Genomic DNA, 17,755 nt, shown 5'->3' with positions numbered 1-17,755 from the left:
CTCGGTACACAGAGGTGAACCAGGAGAAAAAGATCCCATTCCAGAGCCTGAAGTGTTAGTGCTAGAAGCTGACTTGGCTGCACATATGAGGAAATCTGAACAATAGTGGCTTAAACAAGTTAGCGATTTGTTTTTCTTTCCTGTAGAAGTCAGGAGGTAGGGAGTCCAGGGTTGCTCTGGAGCCTCCATGGTGGTATCAGGGTTCTAGGCAGGAAGAAGGGGAGAAGCAGAGGGCAAAAGGGGCCTGTGTCCGCTTAAAAGGCTTTCCAGAAGCCCTGACCACAGTTCTGCTTGTGTTTCACTGGATATCCCTGTAACGCATGGCCTTAAGTGCGCAGATGCTGAGAGATGTAGTTTTGAAAGATAGACACATTGTTGCTAAACTTGGGGTTCTGTCAGCAAGGAAGCAGAGCATGCATATGGCTGGCAGTTAACAAGGTCAGCCACAGAGCTAGAGAGGTTGGAGGTGGAGGCGGAGAGATGGGTTGGAATTATTGAGTACAATAAGATTTTCAGAGGTGGGCCGGGCGCAATGGCTCACACCTGTAATCCCAACACTGGGAGACCGAAGCAGGAGGATGGCTTAAAGTCAGGACTTTGAGACCAACCTGGCCAACATGGCAAGACCCCATCTCTATAAACAGGAAAAAAAAAAAAAAAAAAGATTATCAGAGGTGACTCCCTTTGCTAATTTCAAACTCTTTCTCTTCCCTTGTCTCTTAAGCCCTCTTTGAAAGGGCAAACTGTCAGACTATACTGCTTAGGAACCTTCCTAGTAGCAGTTGTCTGCTCTTCTCTGTGTTATGCCCTTCACCGAAAACTTCCGCTTCAGGCTCATTATCTTTCTGTCTTATCATCATGCAGATTTAGCATCCACATGGATGATTTGTCTAAGAGTCCAGTCACTTACTTCCTGGACTGTTGTATCTTTTTTTTTTTTTTTTGAGACGGAGTTTGGCTCTGTTGCCCAGGCTGGAGTGCAGTGGCCAGATCTCAGCTCACTGCAAGCTCTGCCTCCCGGGTTTACGCCATTCTCCTGCCTCAGCCTCCCGAGTAGCTGGGACTACAGGCGCCCGCCACCGCGCCCGGCTGAGTTTTTTTGTAATTTTTAGTAGAGACGGGGTTTCACCGTGTTAGCCAGGATGGCCTCGATCTCCTGACCTCGTGATCCACCCGTCTCGGCCTCCCAAAGTGCTGGGATTACAGGCTTGAGCCAGCGTGCCCGGCCGTATCTTTTTTTTTTTGAGACAGGGTCTCATTCTGTCACGCAGGCTGGAGTGCAGTGGAGCGATCTCAGCTCACTGCAACCTCTGCCTCCTAGGTTCAAGGGATTCTCCCACCTCAGCTGGGACTACAGGTGTGAACCACCATGTCTGACTAATTTTTGTGTTTTTTGGTAGAGACAGGGTTTCACCACGTTGACCAGGCTGATCTCAGACTCCTTCCTGACCTCAAATGCTCTGCCCACCTCAGCCTCCCTAAGTGCTGGGATTACAGGCGTGAGCCACTGCACTCCACCTGGATTGTTGTATCTTTAATGATCTTTTCTTCCACTTGGTCACAGTTTCTCATTCCCGTAGCTCTATTTCAGACCTTGTCATCACTGTAACCATTTCAAGCATCCCACTCTGCACTGTCCCTAGTCTTTGCAGCTGTCTTACTCTGGAAGAATGGTTCTCAAGCTTTAACAAGCATCAGAATCAACAAAAGAGTTTATGAACACAGCTTTCTGAGTCCTAGCCTCAGCGATTCTGACTCAGTACATGTAGGGTAGGGCCTGGGAATTTGCACAAGCTTCAGGTGGTGCTGATGCTCCTGGCTCTGTGACCACATTTTAGTAGCAAGGCTCTATAGCCTCAGTCCAACAGTTGATGCATTGGCACACATAGGCACCCAAAGTCCACTGACCCCACCGTTTTTTCATTATTCAATATTCTCTTTGTTCTTTCATTTTCTCTTAGCCTAAATTCTATAGTTAATAACTACCTTAGTTCAAACATCTTTAACTCCATTGCCCTTTTCTCACTAGGTTATAGCTTGCAGAACACTAATCCTAGTTGAAGCCAGCCCTCTGCCTATTCTGAACCCACCGTCTGAGCCCCTGAAGACATTCACACAACCTTGCTAACTGGTCTCAGTATGTGTGTATGGTCACAGGCTTTCCCGCTGTTCCAAACTGACCTGTTTTGGAATTCTCTGATCTTTTCTCCTCCTATGTCCAATCTGCTCTTAAGCCCATCTAATGAATTTTCCATTGTAGATATTTTTCAACTTCCATTTGATTCTTTTTTTCCATTTATCTGCTGAACTTTTTCATCTTTTCACCTATTTTGTCTCTTTTTTTAAGATAATATTTTTATAGTAGTTATTATAAAATCGTTTTCTGCTAATTCCCACATTTGAGTCATTTGTGAATCTGCTTCTATTGACATTTATCCTTTGATTATGGGTAAAATTTTCAGGTCCTTTTACAAATAGTTTTTTGTTTTTTCCTGAGACAAGGTGTTGCTCTGTCACCCAGGCTGGAGTGCGGTGGCTCAATCACGGCTCACTGCAACCTCCACCTCTTGGGCTCAAGCCATCCTTCCGCCTCAGCCTCCCTAGTAGCTGGGACTACAGGCATGCACCACCTTGCCTGGCTAATTTTTGTATTTTTTGTAGAAATGGGATTTCGTCATGTTGCCCAGGCTGGTCTCAAACTCCTGGGTTTAAGTGATCTGCCCACCTTGGCCTCTCAAAGTGCTGGGATTATAGCCATGAGCTGAGCCACTGCACCTAGCCTATAGTAATTTTTTTTTTTTTTTTTGAGACGGAGTCATGCTCTGTCGCCCAGGCTGGAGTGCAGTGGCCGGATCTCAGCTCACTGCAAGCTCCGCCTCCCGGGTTCACGCCATTCTCCTGCCTCAGCCTCCCGAGTAGCTGGGACTACAGGCTCCCGCCACTTCGCCCGGCTAGTTTTTTTGTATTTTTTAGTAGAGACGGGGTTTCACCGTGTTAGCCAGGATGGTCTCGATCTCCTGACCTCGTGATCCGCCCGTCTCGGCCTCCCAAAGTGCTGGGATTACAGGCTTGAGCCACCGCGCCCAGCCTTAGCCTATAGTAATTTTTTATTGTATGTTGGACATTATGGATGCTATATTGTGGAGACTTATGTTATTGTCCTCTAAATAGTGTTGAAATTTTTCTAGCAAAGATTAAATTACTAGCAGATCTTTAATCTTATTAAGGGTTTTTGTGTGTGTGTCATAGTTAGGATTGGAATGTTTCATTGTGAGCCTTCTTCTTGGGTAACATCATTTTTCCTAAGGCTTGGCTTTTGTAGGGTCCCAGGTGAGTGCTCCGGGTGCTTGCCAAGGTCTGTCCCCCTTGCTGGGTTGGAACTCCATTGTCTCCAGCACTGTGAGACCTCCGGCATCTGTGTCCTCTCTCAGTGCCCTCTCCCCCACCTTCACAGCAGCTGTTCTCTTTAAGGCCTCCTGGTACTTGTCCTGCACCACGGACAGCTTAGGCCTCAACCAAGGACCTGAGGTAGACACCTAGATTCCTTGGATTTCTGTGTGGCTCCTTCCTCTTTGGTCCTCTGTCCCCAGATTCCTGCCACCCAAACTCTGTTGCTGCCCAGTGAGACAGCCACTTTCTGCTTGGGTTCTGTTTCCCTTTGCTGTGGTTTGGGAAAATGCCCCCAGGCAGAAGGCCAGGGTGAATGTGGCACTCACGTGCTTTCCTTTGCTCAGGAAACAGCCCTCTGCCATCTACTCTCATTAGTTCTATGCTGGAAACGGTGAGTTCCTGTATTTTGTCCAGTTTTAGAGTTGTTTGGGATGAGAGTTAAGTTGTGTCATGCCGGAACCAGATACTGGAAAAGAGAATCATGGCTCTCACCTTTTTTTTTCTCTTGGGATAAAGATGATTTTCCAGTGTTCCCACTGCTTTTGAATTAGAAATAAGTACACAAAATTTGAACACAAAATCTCCATACATGTGGACATTTAAAAACATTCCTATGTAAACAACACATGGGTCAAATAAGAAATTATAAAGAAACTTAAAAACATTTAGAACTGAATGAGGAAAATACTACCCCTGAAAAGTTTCGGGATATAGTGAAGACAATATTTAGAGGTTCGTCTAACCTTAGAGGAGCAAAGAAGAAAGGTTGAATATTAATAAGCTAAGAGTTGATTGAAGAAGTAGGTAATTTTGAAATCCAAGTAGAAAGTAGACATTAATGGCCGGACACGGTGGCTCACACCTGTATTCCCAGCACTTTGGAAGGCCAAGGTGGGCAGATCATCTGAGTCAGGAGTTCAAGAGCAGCCTGGCCAACATGGCAAAACCCCATCTCTACTAAAAAACACAAAAATTAGCCGGGCATGGTGGTGAGTGCCTGTAATCCCAGCTACTTGGGAGACTGAGGCAGGGAGAATTGTTTGAACCCCGGAGGTGGAGGTTACAGTGAGCTGAGATTGCGCCACTGCACTCCAGCCTGGGCAACAGAGCAAGACTCTGTATCAAAAAAAAAAAAAAAAAGGCTGGGTGCAGTGGCTCATACCTGTAATCCTGGCACTTTGGGAGGCTGAGGTGGGCGGATCACAAGGTCAGGAGTTCGAGACCAGCCTGGCCAATATGGTGAAACCCCGTCTCTAACAACAACAACAAAGAAGAAAAACTAGCCAGGCGTGGTGGCATGCACCTGTAGTCCCAAGCTACTTGGGAGGCTGAGGCAGGAAAATTGCTTGAACCTGGGAGGTTGCAGTGAGCTGAGATTGTGCCACTGCACTCCAGCCTGGCAACAAAGTGAGACTCCATCTCAAAAAAGAAAAAAAAAAAAAGTTGACATTATTGAAATTAAAAAAAAAAAAAATCTAGCCAGGCACAAGGGCTCACGCCTACAGGCGCTTTAGCAGGCTGAGGTGGTAGGATCACTTGAGCCTGGGAGGTGTAGTGAGCTATGATAATGCCACTTCACTCCAGCCTGGGCAACAGAGTGAAACCCTTTCTCTAAAAAAAAAACAAAAAAACAAAACTTTCACTTTTTTTTGGTTTTTATTTGAGACAAAGTCTTGCTCTTTCGCCTGGCTGGAGTACAGTGGTGTGATCTCAGCTCACTGTAACCTTTGCCTCCTGAGTTCAAGCGATTTTCCTACCTCAGCCTCCCAAGCAGCTGGGATTACAGGCACACACCACCATTCCCGGCTAATTTTTGTATTTTTGTAGAGATGGCGTTTCATCACGTTGGCGAGGCTGGTCTCCAACTCCTGACCTCAAGTAATTGCCTGCTTTGGCCTCCCAAAGTGCTGGGATTACAGGTGTGAGCCACCGCAACCTGCCTGAATTTTTTTTTTTTTTTTGAGACGGAGTCTCACTCACTCGCCAGGCTGGAGTGCAGTGGCGCAGTCTCGGCTCACTGCAACCTCTGCCTTCTGGGTTCAAGCAGTTCTCCCTGCCTTGGTCTCCCGAGTAGCTGGGATTACAGGCACCTGCCACCATGCCCGCCTAGTTTTTGTATTTTTAGTACAGATGGGATTTCGCCATGTTGGCCAGACTGGTCTCGAACTCCTGATGCGGGTCATCCACCCGCCTCTGCCTCCCAAAGTGCTGGGATTACAGGCGTGAGCCACTGCGCCTGGCCCTGAATTTTTTTTTAATATTTGTTGAATCTGTGGATGTAGAAACTACAGATATAGAAGACCAGCTGTATTGGCTTAGGGCCAGACAGTTTGACCAATAACATATAATAGATAACTCAAAAAGAGGCTCATTTGTACACAGAAACTATTATTCAGGTAGAGTGGTAGATCTCTGGGGAAAGGTACACACTTCAATAAATTGAACTGGGACAATTGCTTATTCATGAAGAAAACTATGAAATTATATCCTTACCTTATCCCATGCACAAAAATTCTAGGTGGATTATAAACTTGGTAATGAAAGGCAAAACTTAAAAACTTAGAAGAAACGTAGTCGAATATTTTTTTGATCTCAGTGAAGATGATCTTATCAGATGTCCTACTAGATATGATCTCAGATAGGATTTTTCAAGGCATAAAGCATCAGGTGAAAAACAAAGATGGATAAGTTAAAATAAAGACCACCTCTTTGAAAGTTGATATATAAAGGAAGATAAATTCAAGCTGAGAACTGGGAGAAGATATTTGCAATAATATAACTAACAAAGGATCAGGAAAAGTGTCATAGACTTTGGCCAGTGATTCAAATATGGCCTGTTGCCCATTTTTATACTGCTGACAAGCTAAAAATGCTTTTTTATTACACTTTTTATTTTGAGATTAATAGCAGATTCACGTACAATTGTAACAACAATACAGAAAGATCCCATATACTCTTTATCCAGTTTCTCCCTAGTGTAACATCTTACAAAAACTATCACAACCAGGATAGTAACATTGACCCAGTCCAAATACAGAACATTTTACTTTTTGTCTGTTCTATAGTTTTTGTTTCTCTGTTTTCCTGAGGCTTATTTGACCATTTTTTAGAATTCCATTTCTTGGCTGAGTGCAGTGGCTTCATGCCTGTAATCACAGCACTTTGGGAGGCCAAGGTGAGGGATGGCTTGAGGCCAGAAGTTTGAGACCAACCTGGTCAACATAGGGAAACCTCATCTATTTTGAGATGGAGTCTTGCTCTGTTGCCCAGGCTGGAGTGCAGTGGCACGATCTTCACTCACTGGACAACCTCTGCCTCCTGGGTTCGAGATTCTCCTTCCTCAGACTCCCTAGTAGCTGGGACTACAGGCGTGCACCACCACGCCCAGCAAATTTTTTTGTATGTTTAGTAGAGATGGGGTCTCACCATGTTGGCCAGGCTGATCTAGAACTCCCGACCTCAGGTGATCCGCCCGCCTCAGCCTCCCAAAGTGCTGGGATTACAGGTGTGACATGCTGCGCCCTACCACTAAAATTTTTTTAAACATAAAAATAATAAATAGGCCAGGTGCGGTGGCTCATGCCTGTAATCCCAGCACTTTGGGAGGCTGAGGCGGGTGGATCACGAGGTCAGGAGATCAAGACCATCCTGGCTAACACACCCTGTCCCTACTAAAAATACAAAAAATTAGCCGGGCATGGTGGTGGGCACCTGTAGTCCCAGCTACTCAGGAGGCTGAGGCAGGAGGATGGCGTGAACCTGGGAGGCAGAGCTTGCAGTGAGCCGAGATTGCACCACTGCACTCCAGCCTGGGCGACAGAGCAAGACTCCGTCTCAAAAAAAAAAAAACAACAAAAAATGAAAATAATAAATAGGCCGGGTACAATGGCTCATGTCTGTACTCCCAGCACTTTGGGAGGCTGAGATGGGCGGAGACCAGCCTGGCCCACATGGTGAAACCCTGTCTCTGCTAAAAATACAAAAATTAGCCGGGTGTGGTGGTGCATGCCTGTAATTCCAGCTACTCGGGAAGCTGAGGCAGGAGAACCTGAACCCGGGAGGCAGAGGTTGCAGTGAGTGAGATCGCGCCACTGCACTCCAGCTTGGGCTACAGAGTGAGACTCTGTCTCAAAAAAAAGTAATGATAATAAAAAATAAGTAGAATTCCATTTTTATTTATCTATAGTGTTAAGTGCATCTCTTTGTATACCTTTTTAAATGGTTGTGCTAGATGTTACGTTATTACATTATATACATATAACTTACAGCTTACTCATGTTGGTTTTACCAGTTTGAGTACATCTATTTACTTCCCTTTACCTTTCCCTGTTAATAATGCAGTTGTATTTGAAATAAAATATTTACTCTATAAACATTTAGATCCAAGTCGGAAAGAATTATAATTTTTTTTTTTTTTTTTTTTTTTTTTTTTGAGACGGAGTTTTCCTCTTGTCACCTAGGCTGGAGTGTAGTGGCGTGATCTCAGCTCACTGCAGCCTCCACCTCCCAGGTTCAAGCAATTCTCCTGCCTCAGCCTCCCGAGTAACTGGGATCACAGGCATGTGCCACCACACCCAGCTAATTTTGTATTTTTAGTAGAGACCTTGCCATGTGGACCAGGCAGGTCTTGAACTCCTGACCTCAGGTGATCCACCCATCTCAGCCTCCCAAAGTGCTGGGATTATAGGTGTGAGCCACCACACCTGGCTAGAAAACATAATTTTTGCTTCAACTGTCAAATATAACAGAAAACTCAGGAGAAGGAAGATGTATTGGTTGGTGCAAAAGTAAGTGTAGTTTTTGCCATTAAAAGTAATAGCAAAAACCGCAATAACTTTTGCACCAATGTAGTATTTACCTGTGTGTTTTCTGTGTTCATTCTTTTTTTCTTTTTTGTTTTTTTGAGACGGAGTTTCACTCCTTTTGACCAGACTGAAGTATAATGGCGTGGTATAATCTCGGACCACTGCAACCTCTGCCTCCCAGGTTCAAGCAATTCTCCTGCCTCAGCCTCCCAAGTAGCTGGGATTATAGGCGCCCACCACCACACCAGCTAATTTATATATATATATACACACATACACACACACACACACACACACACACACATATATATATATATTTTTTTGGAGATGGAGTCTTGCTCTGTCGCCCAGACTAGAGTGCAGTGGCGCGATCTCAGCTCACTGCAAGCTCCGCCTCCCGGGTTCACACCATTCTCCTGCCTCAGCCTCCCGAGTAGCTGGGACTATAGGCACCCACCACCTCGCCTGGCTAGTTTTTTGTATTTTTTAGTAGAGATGGGGTTTCACCATGTTAGCCAGGAGGGTCTCGATCTCCTGACCTCGTGATCCACCTGTCTTGGCCTCCCAAAGTGCTGGGATTACAGGCGTGAGCCACTGCGCCCAGCCATTTTTATATTTTTATATATAGTAGAGATGGGGTTTCACTACATTGGCCAGGCTGGTCTTGGACTCCTGACCTCAGGTGATCTGCCTGTCTTGGCCTCCCAAAGTGCCAGGATTACAGGTGTGAGCTACCACGCCCGGCTTCTTTCTTACTTGCTAACGTCCCAAAGTTCTACCTTTTATCATTTCTTTCCTGTTTAGAGAACTTCCTTTGGCTGTTCTCCTAGGGTAGGTCTTGTAGTAACAAATTCTTACTTTTCCTTCATCTGAGAATGTGTTAATTTCCCCTTCATTTCTAAAGAATATTTTCTTTTTCTTTTTTTTTTTTTCTGAGACAGAGTCTTCGCTGTTGTTGCCCAGGCTGGCTGGAGTACAATGACACGATCTCGGCTCACTGCAACTTCTGCCTCCCGGGTTCAAGTGATTCTCCTGCCTCAGCCTCCCGAGGAGCTGGAATTACAGGCACCTGCCAACCATGCCCAACTAATTTTTGCATTTTTAGTAGAGACAGGGTTTCACCATGTTGGCCAGGCTGGTTTTGAACTCCTGACCTGCGGTGATCTGCCCGCCTTGGTCTCCCAGAATGCTGGGATTAGAGGCATGAAGTGTCTGGCCTAAAAACATTTTCATTAGATAAACAGTTTTTAAATTTTAAACTGGAAACATAATTGTGCCACTTTCTTCCGGCTTCCATGGTTTCTTTCTTTTTTTTTTTTAAGGATTTTTTTCATTAAAATTTTTTTTTTCTTTTGAAACAGAGGTGGGGTTTCACCATGTTGCTCAGGCTGGTCTTGAACCCCTGGACTTAAGTGATTCACCTGCCTCAACCTCCCACAGTGCTGAGATTACCCAGCTGAGCCTCCATGGTTTCTGATGAAAAATCTTTTGTCATTCAAATTGTTTTTCTCTGCATTCAAGATTTTTGCTTGGTTTTTAGTTTTCAGAAGTTTAATTATGATATGTCTTGGCATGCAGAATTTGTGCTTTTGCTGTTTTGGGTTCACTTGCCTTTTTGAGTCTAGGTTTTCTTGGTCTACCGTCTTTCTGTTGTTCAGATTGCATAATTTTTATTGCTGTGCCTTCCAGTCACCAGTTCTTTCTTCTGGTCCTCCATTCTGTTATAGAGTTTACCCACTGAGCTTTTTATTTTGGTTATTGTATTTCTCAGTTTAAATTTTTTTTTTTTTTGAGATGAGTCTCACTCTGTCACCCAGGCTGGAGTGCATTGGCACAATCTTGGCTCACTACAACCTCGGCCTCTTAGGTTCAAGCGGTTCTCCTGCCTCTGCCTCCCAAATAGGTGGGACTACAGGGGCCCGCCACCACGCCCAGCTAATTTTTTTGTATTTTTAGTAGAGATGGGGTTTCATCATGTTGGCCAGGCTGGTCTTGAACTCCTGACCTCAAGTGATCCTCCCGCCTCAGCCTTCCAAAGTGCTAGGATTTACAGGTGTGAGCCACCACTTCTGGCCTAAAATTTCCATTTTTAAATACTGTTTTTTGCTGAGACTTGGTTTCTTTGCGGAGAGTTTCTATTTTTTTTTTTCATTTGTTTTAAAGGTGCTTGTCATTGTTCCTTGAAGCATTTTGTCATGGCTGCTTTAAAATGTTTGTCAGGTAGTGCCAGCACCAGTGTCGTCTCGGCATTGGCAGGTGTTGATTGTCTTTTTTCATTCCACATGAGATTTTCCTGGTTCTTGGTATGAGTGAGTTTCACAGGAAACTTGGACATTTTCTTGTTATATTGCCGGACTGGATTTTGTGTACACCTTGTGTTTTAGCTGGCTTCCTCTGACGCTGCTCCCAGAGGGGAACATGGTACTGCCTCGCTGCTGCCAGGTGAGAATGAAAGTCAGGCTCCCTACTCAGCCTCTAAGGCGGCAGGGAGCCCCTTGTTACTGCTAGTTCTGGTTTGTGGTCTCCACTGACATCTTGGCTTGGATGGTTTCATTACCCCTGGGGAAAGTCTTGACTCTCCACTACACCTCTTCTGACACCACCCCAATAGGGAGAGATTGGGGGCTTTCTGTCTGTGAGGTGGGTATGGAAGTCCAGGTTCCCAAGTAGTTTATATTGACACCCAGGCAGGGTGGCCGTAGGGAGAGATCGGTTTCGTTATTGGGTGGGGGATGAAATCCCTGGCTGCCTGCTTGGCCCTTTGTGATCAGGGTGGGGATATTGGGCGACTCATCCCAGCCTCATGAGGGCAGAAGTCTGGGCCCTGCATGCTGTCTTTGCTGGCATGCGTGGAGTTGGGCTCGCCTTTTTGGTGGCGTTTAGCTGGAGTAGAGGAGTTATTATCTACAAGCTTTCTGTCTTCCTAGCCTGTCTCCTTTCTGGTGTTTTGGCTAGAAAGAGCAGGCTTTTGTTGGGGCTTTTTTTTTTCTGTGCCTATTGGTGTTTCTGGGTTGCTGGCCTCTTCAGTTCTAAGTTTGGAATATATAAAGCAAAAGGAAAACCCAGAGAAGTCATCACCACGTTGTACCCTGAGTTCTAAGGTCTCTGGCCAGCCTGTTCCCTTCTCTCCACCTCTCAGAGTCTTCTTATGTTTGTTTTATATGTAATGTTCCAGGCTCTTAGTTGTGTTTAACAGAACTAAGATGAAGTATGTATATTTCATCTTCTCAGAGTGGAGGTTCTAAGAACAATTTTTATTTATTTATATTTTTAGAGCAGGGTCTTGCTCTATTGCCCAGACTTCAGTGCAGTGGCGTGATCTGAACTTACTGCAACGTCGAACTCCTGGGCTCAAGCAATACTGCCTCAGCCTCATAAGTAGCTGGGACTACAGGTGTGTACCACCATGCCCAGCTAATTTGGCCTCAAGCAGTCCTCCTGCTTAGCCTCCCAAAGTGCTGGGATTGCAGGGGAGCCACTAGGCCCAGCCATATATATATATTTTTTTTCATTTTCTATTTGTAGGGATCCCACTCTACAAATTTCTATTTGTAGAGATCCCACTCTACAAATTTCTATTTGTAGAGGGTCCCACTATGTTGCCCAGGCTGGTCTTGAACTTCTGGGCTCAAGCAATCCTCTCCCCTGCAGTTCCCAAACTGCTGGGATTATATTGGTGTGAGACCCCCAGCCGTATTTTTAAATGGGGAAAAAAAATGAAGAATATTTCATGACACATGAAAATTGTATGAAATTCAGTTTGTGTCCGTGAAGCATTCCTGGCATGCAGCCTCAGCCGTTTGTTTACAGATTGCCTGTGACTGCTTCCTCACTGCAGCAGCAGAGTGGACTCGTGACAGACAGTAAGTCCCCCCAAATCTAAAATAGTTACTATTTGGCCCTTTGCAGAAAAAGTTTGTCAGTTCCTGGGCTAAGATCTAGGCTATTTTTTAAAAAATAAAAATAAAAAAAACAGGATGAAAGTGCCTGGAAATCAATGCGAGAAAGAAACAACCTAATAGAAAAATGGGCAAGAGCTAGGAATAGGCATTTTGTAGGTGGAGATACATAAAAGCCAGCAGGACCACATCCGCAGGCTGCAACTTTCCCGTTGCTTACCACAAGGTGGCAGTTTCTGACAACACCCAGGCACCTGGTGGTTTTCCATCACCTGCTTCAGTCGAGTCAGCCACCTTTGATGCTGCTGGTTTCTGTGGTTTTGCCCATCCTGGTAGAACTATCTGCCGAAGGAGCAGGGAGTGGGGAAGCCCCAGATGCTCACTGTTTTCATACAAGGGTCAGTCATTGTTACTGTTTTCTTTTTAATAGATGTGTTCAATTTCAAGTATGCTTCAGTCAATTTCCAGAGTCCTAAAGTGGTTGTTTTTGACAGTTTGTCAAGATTTGTTATTGCTTTTTGGGGAGAGGATTTGTTGATTGAAATATTTTGTAGTAAAATTGTTTTAAAGAAAAGAAAAGGTAACATTAGAAGATCAGCTTAGGTAGCACAACACACACATCCAGGCAGAGTTCAGGTCAGCATGGGGGAGAGATTATCAAATGATGTAAGATAATTTCCCATGGGGGAAGGATGTGAGTTTTCAGATACAAAGCAGCCAATGAGTGCCCAGGATAATGAATGAGAAAATAAAAACCTACATGAAGGCACTTTACAGAAGTATTTTAGAATACTAGGGATAAGCCTTAGGAAGAGAATCCATATTGAAGGATATGGAATCAGGTGGTGTGATAGAATTCTTCAGGAAAATAATACCCAAGCCCAAACAAGTCAGTCAAGAATAAGGGTAGCACTTCGGGAGGCCAAGATGGGCGGATCACTTGAAGTCAGGAATTTGAGAACAACCTGGCTAACATGGTGAAACCCCATCTCTATTAAAAATACAAAAATTAGCCAGGCGTGATGGTGTACACCTGTAATTCCAGCTACTTGGGAGGCTGAGGCAGAAGAATCGTTTGAACCCAGGAGACAGACGTTGCAGTGAGCCAAAATCATGCCGCTGCACTCCAACCTGGGCATCAGAGCAAGACTCCATCTCAAAAAAAAAAAAAAAAAATATATATATATATATACACACACACACACACACACACATGTGTGTGTGTATATATATATATGGGTAGGCCATCTGCAGTGGTGTGCACCTGTAATCCCAGTGCTTTGGGATTTGGGATTTGGGAAGCTGAGGCAGGAGGATTGCTTCAGGCTAGGAGTTTGAGAACATCCTGGGCAACCCTGTCTTCAAAAAATGTGCCAGGTGTGGTGGCACACACATGTAGTCCCAACTACTGGTGAGGCCGAAATGGGAGGGTCACTTGAGCTGAAGGAGTCTGAGGTTGCAGTGAGCTATGATTGTGCCAGCACTCCAGCCTGGGTAACAAAGTAAGACACTGTCACTTTTAAAAAAAGGTAGAAAAAGACTTGCTCAGAAAGGTAGGGTCTCAAAAAATGTGTGCCCCATGTACATGTTCCCATGTACGTGTTCTCAGAAAGCTATGAAGGAGTGTGTTCCAACAAAAATGAATCAGTAAAGCCAAAACAAGACAGAGTCTGGTATCCAACCCAGATCCAAGAGGAGAGAGATGAGAGGCTTCCCAGATTGGCCACAGGCAGTCCTGGAACAGTGCAGCAGGCAGTCCAGAACAGAGCAGGACGGGGTGAGACTCTAGGGGTGACGTTGACAGGAAGAAAAATGGAAAAGGGTCACTGGAGGTTACAGGAAAACTTAGCCAAAGATTCAAGGAAATCCAAGTAAATGGACTGGGGAAAAAGCAGCAGTTAATTCCTAAGAAAAGGTTGCAGGCTGGGTGGGGTGGATCATGAGGTCAGGTGTTCGAGACCAGCCTGGCCAACATGGGTGAAACCCCGTCTCTACTAAAAATACAAAAACTAACTGGGTGTGGTAGCACGTGCCTGTAATCCTAGCTACTCAGGAGGCTGAGGCGGGAGAATCGCTTGAACTTGGGAGGCAGAGGTTGCAGTGAGCTGAGATTGTGCCATTGCACTCCAGCCTGGACAATACGAGCGAAACTCCATCTTTAAAAAAAAAAAAAGGCCGGGCGCGGTGGCTCACACCTGTAATCCCAGCACTTTGGGAGGCCGAGTCAGGCGGATCACGAGGTCAGGAGATCGAGACCATCCTGGCTAACAGAGTGAAACCCCGTCTCTACTAAAAATGCAAAAAAATTAGCCGGGCGTAGTGGCGGGTGCCTGTGGTCCCAGCTACTCGGGAGGCTGAGGCAGGAGAATGGCGTGAACCCGGGAGGCGGAGCTTGCAGTGAGCCGAGGTCGTGCCACTGCACTCCAGCCTGGGCGGCAGAGCGAGACTCCGTCTCAAAAAAAAAAAAAAAAAAAGTTGCTTAAGAATAAAAAATAACACATGACTTGATTCAATAGTGATCAGGATTTTCAGTCACATAATAGAACACTGGAGGGTTTGAGCAGGCGGTGACATAGCCAGATTAGAACCCATTCACATGTTCATATGTTTTAGAAAATCAACTTTGTTGAAGTATTCAGTATACTTACTGAAGTATAATTTACTTAAAGTGAACCCATTTAAGTGTACAGCTTGATGAATTTTGACTAGTGCATGCAGGATGTAACCACTGTCACAATCAAGATAGAGAACATTTCAGTCGCCCAAAAGATTCCCCCTTCAGGGCCCCCGGCAGCCCTCAGCTGTTGTCCATCCTTTCGATGAGATGGAGCTTTTCCAGCGTGTCCTGTAAATGGCATCAGGGTGTGCGTGCTTCTTTGTGTCTGGCTTCTGTCATTCAGCGGAATGTTATTGAGATGCATCCATGTGGTTGCACCATCAGCAGTTCTTTTTTTATTGCTAAGTGATACTCTGTTGTATCATGTGCCACCATTTACTCGTCCTTGCACCTAGATTTAACTTTTAAAGGGACCTTCTAGAACCCACTGGAGGAGGCTAGAATGGAGGCAGGAAGACCTGCTTCTGGCAGTCCAGGGAAGAGATGAAAATATATTGTCACACCAGCCCTGAGGCCGCCCCCCAAACACGCCAAGTGCATCCCCACCTTAGGGCCTCTGGACCTACCATTGTTAGCCCAAAAGTCTCTTCTCCCGGGTGTCTATAGGGTTTGCCGGCTCCCTTCATTCTAGGCTCCACTGAGCAGTCACCACCTCAGGAGGACTTTCCGTGAGACAGCACCCACCCCTGGCTCCCTTCATCCCCTCTCTCTGAGTTGTGTCTCTTCATCCCTTTTACTGCCAGCCAAAGACATTATTCCTCTTTGTATATTTATTTAGTGTCTGCTGCCCCCAGGAGAATGTGAGCTTTGTGGTGGCATTTTATATTTGTGGGTGACTAAATGGGGTTCCCTGAGGAGCCCATGCAAAGGTCTTTGTCTTTCATCTTTGTCATTTTGTGTCTGGCACATAGCAGTGCAAGTGATTAAAGAATGAAAGGGAAGCAATTGAGGTTAGAGCTGCAAATGTGAAATTTCCACCAGGATGGGCTCCTCAGGTATTCCCAGGTGCAGTTCCCCAGGTTGGTGGAGGTCAGGGCAGGGGTAGACAGCACTTAAAGAGAGTTGGCCCAGGGTTGTGGCAGTGAGCAGACGTGGAGGCTGCAGGTTGGGAAGCTGCCTGTGTTCTGGGTGTCATGAGGCTGTACCCTGCTGAGTGTATGCAAGAACTTCTCCCAGGTGTGTGGAGGGGACTGGATGGATGGTCCCACCTCCAAGCCTTCTGCCCACCAACTTTTGTGTTCCTGTTTCTCCTCTCCCACTGCAGGACTCCCCAGCATCCCTCTGGAGCAGGCGCACCTCTTAGAACACTTGACCAGCTGGTAGAAATGTCCCAGAACAAAGTAAAGGGATAATTAACAGCTGTTGATTGATCTGGGCATGAGGGTGACCATGCTTGTAGCAACAATGGAACTTAATTAAAATTAGCTGATCTTGCAGCTATTGAGGTGCTGCCTTGATCTCTATGGCTTCCATGTGGCCACCTTTGTATTACAGACACATCTGGAAATTGGAGGTCTGTGTTTAGGTGACATGCCTGCTGTGGCTGTTGGATGATAATTATGTAGATTTTCCTCTGGAACTTAATTTTACAAACTGTCAAAACGGGCTTGTTATATTTATCACTTAAATCATTAGGGAATAATAATTAGACCAAAAATGATGTAAAATGCTTCTGTATTAATAATCATTTTTAGCTTGAAACTGCTGGTGATAATTGGTTTGTGGGATTGGTATTTAGAACTGCCGTAGGAGAGGCCGGGCACGGTGGCTCACGCCTGTAATCCCAGCACTTTGGGAGGCCAAGGAGGGTGGATCACGAGGTCAGGAGATTGAGACTATCCTGGGTAACACCGTGAAACCCCATCTCTACTAAAAATACAGAAAATTAGCCAGGCGTGGTGGTGGGCACTTGTAGTCTCAGCTACTTGGGAGGCTGAGGCAGGAGAATGGTATGAACCTGGGAGGCGGAGCTTGCAGTGAGCCGAGATCACACCACTGCACTCCAGCCTGGGTGACAGAGCGAGATTCTGAATAAAAAGGCACCTTATGTGCTTGCCTAGAGGGGGCCAATTTTTAGCACCGTGGCTTGGCTTTGTTATGGATAAAGAAGAGAGGCAGAATGTGGTTGGTTTAGCGAGGAAAGGTTCAATTTGGGTCTCATTGATTGATAACAGTAGTTAACTTTCACGGAGGACTCACTGTCTAATTGTTTTACTGTATGAACTCATTTAATTACAGCAGTAGGTGCTGTTAACTACCCCATTCTGCAGATGTGAACACCAAGTAACTCACCCAGACTTAAGCAGCCAATCTCCCAACCAGGATTGGGGTCCAGACAGCTAACTCCTGAATCCGCACTTGTAACTGCTGTGTTGTGCTGCTTCTGTTTCTTAGTACCTACTGCGTGTCATTGTCCTGAGCCCAACTAAATCCTCATATCGAGGCAGGTGGGATTCCTGGTGTGGAAAAGGAAACCAAGATTTAGAGAGTGAATAATTTGCCCTAGGTCATTTCTTTCTTTCTTGTCTCTCTTTTCTTTTTTCTTTTTTTTGGACAGAGTCTCACTTTGTCACCCAGGCTGGAGTGCAATGGCACAATCTTGGCTCACTGCAATCTCCGCCTCCCGGGTTCAAGCGATTCTCCTGCCTCAGCCTCCTGAGTAGCTGAGATTACAGGCACCTGCCATCATGGCCGGCTAATTGTTTGTATTTTTAGTAGAGATTGGGTTTTGCCATGTTAGCCAGGCTGGTCTAGAACTCCTGGCCTCATGTGATCTGCCCACCTAGGCCTCCCAAAGTGCTGGGATTAGAGGTGTGATCCACGGCACCCAGCCGCCAGGTCATTTCTTATTTGATTCTTTCATTCCGCACATATTTACTGAGAGCTTAATATGCACCAGGCATTTCCTAGGCCCTGGTGTTACCTCCATGATCAAGGTAATTGTTGGAAGACACTTGTCATTCTTGTTCTTGCGATGCTTACATTCCAGTGGTAAAAGAGACAATAAAAAAGAAAATACCAGGCCGGGCGCGGTGGCTCAAGCC

General features: G+C 45.6%; 1 protein-coding gene across 4 annotated transcripts in view; it reads left to right on the top strand.

Moving 5' to 3' along the window:
• The window catches only part of TDRD10 (tudor domain containing 10), a 54,257-nt gene that overhangs the window by 27,916 nt on the left and 8,586 nt on the right, over positions 1 to 17,755 (top strand). The window lies entirely within an intron of this gene.

The sequence above is a fragment of the Macaca fascicularis genome, chromosome 1, assembly GCF_037993035.2.
Source record: "Macaca fascicularis isolate 582-1 chromosome 1, T2T-MFA8v1.1".
In the NCBI taxonomy this organism is placed as follows: Eukaryota; Metazoa; Chordata; class Mammalia; order Primates; family Cercopithecidae; genus Macaca; species Macaca fascicularis.
The sequence above is the reverse complement of the archived record's forward strand: the minus strand, read 5'-3'. Positions and strand labels throughout refer to the sequence as shown.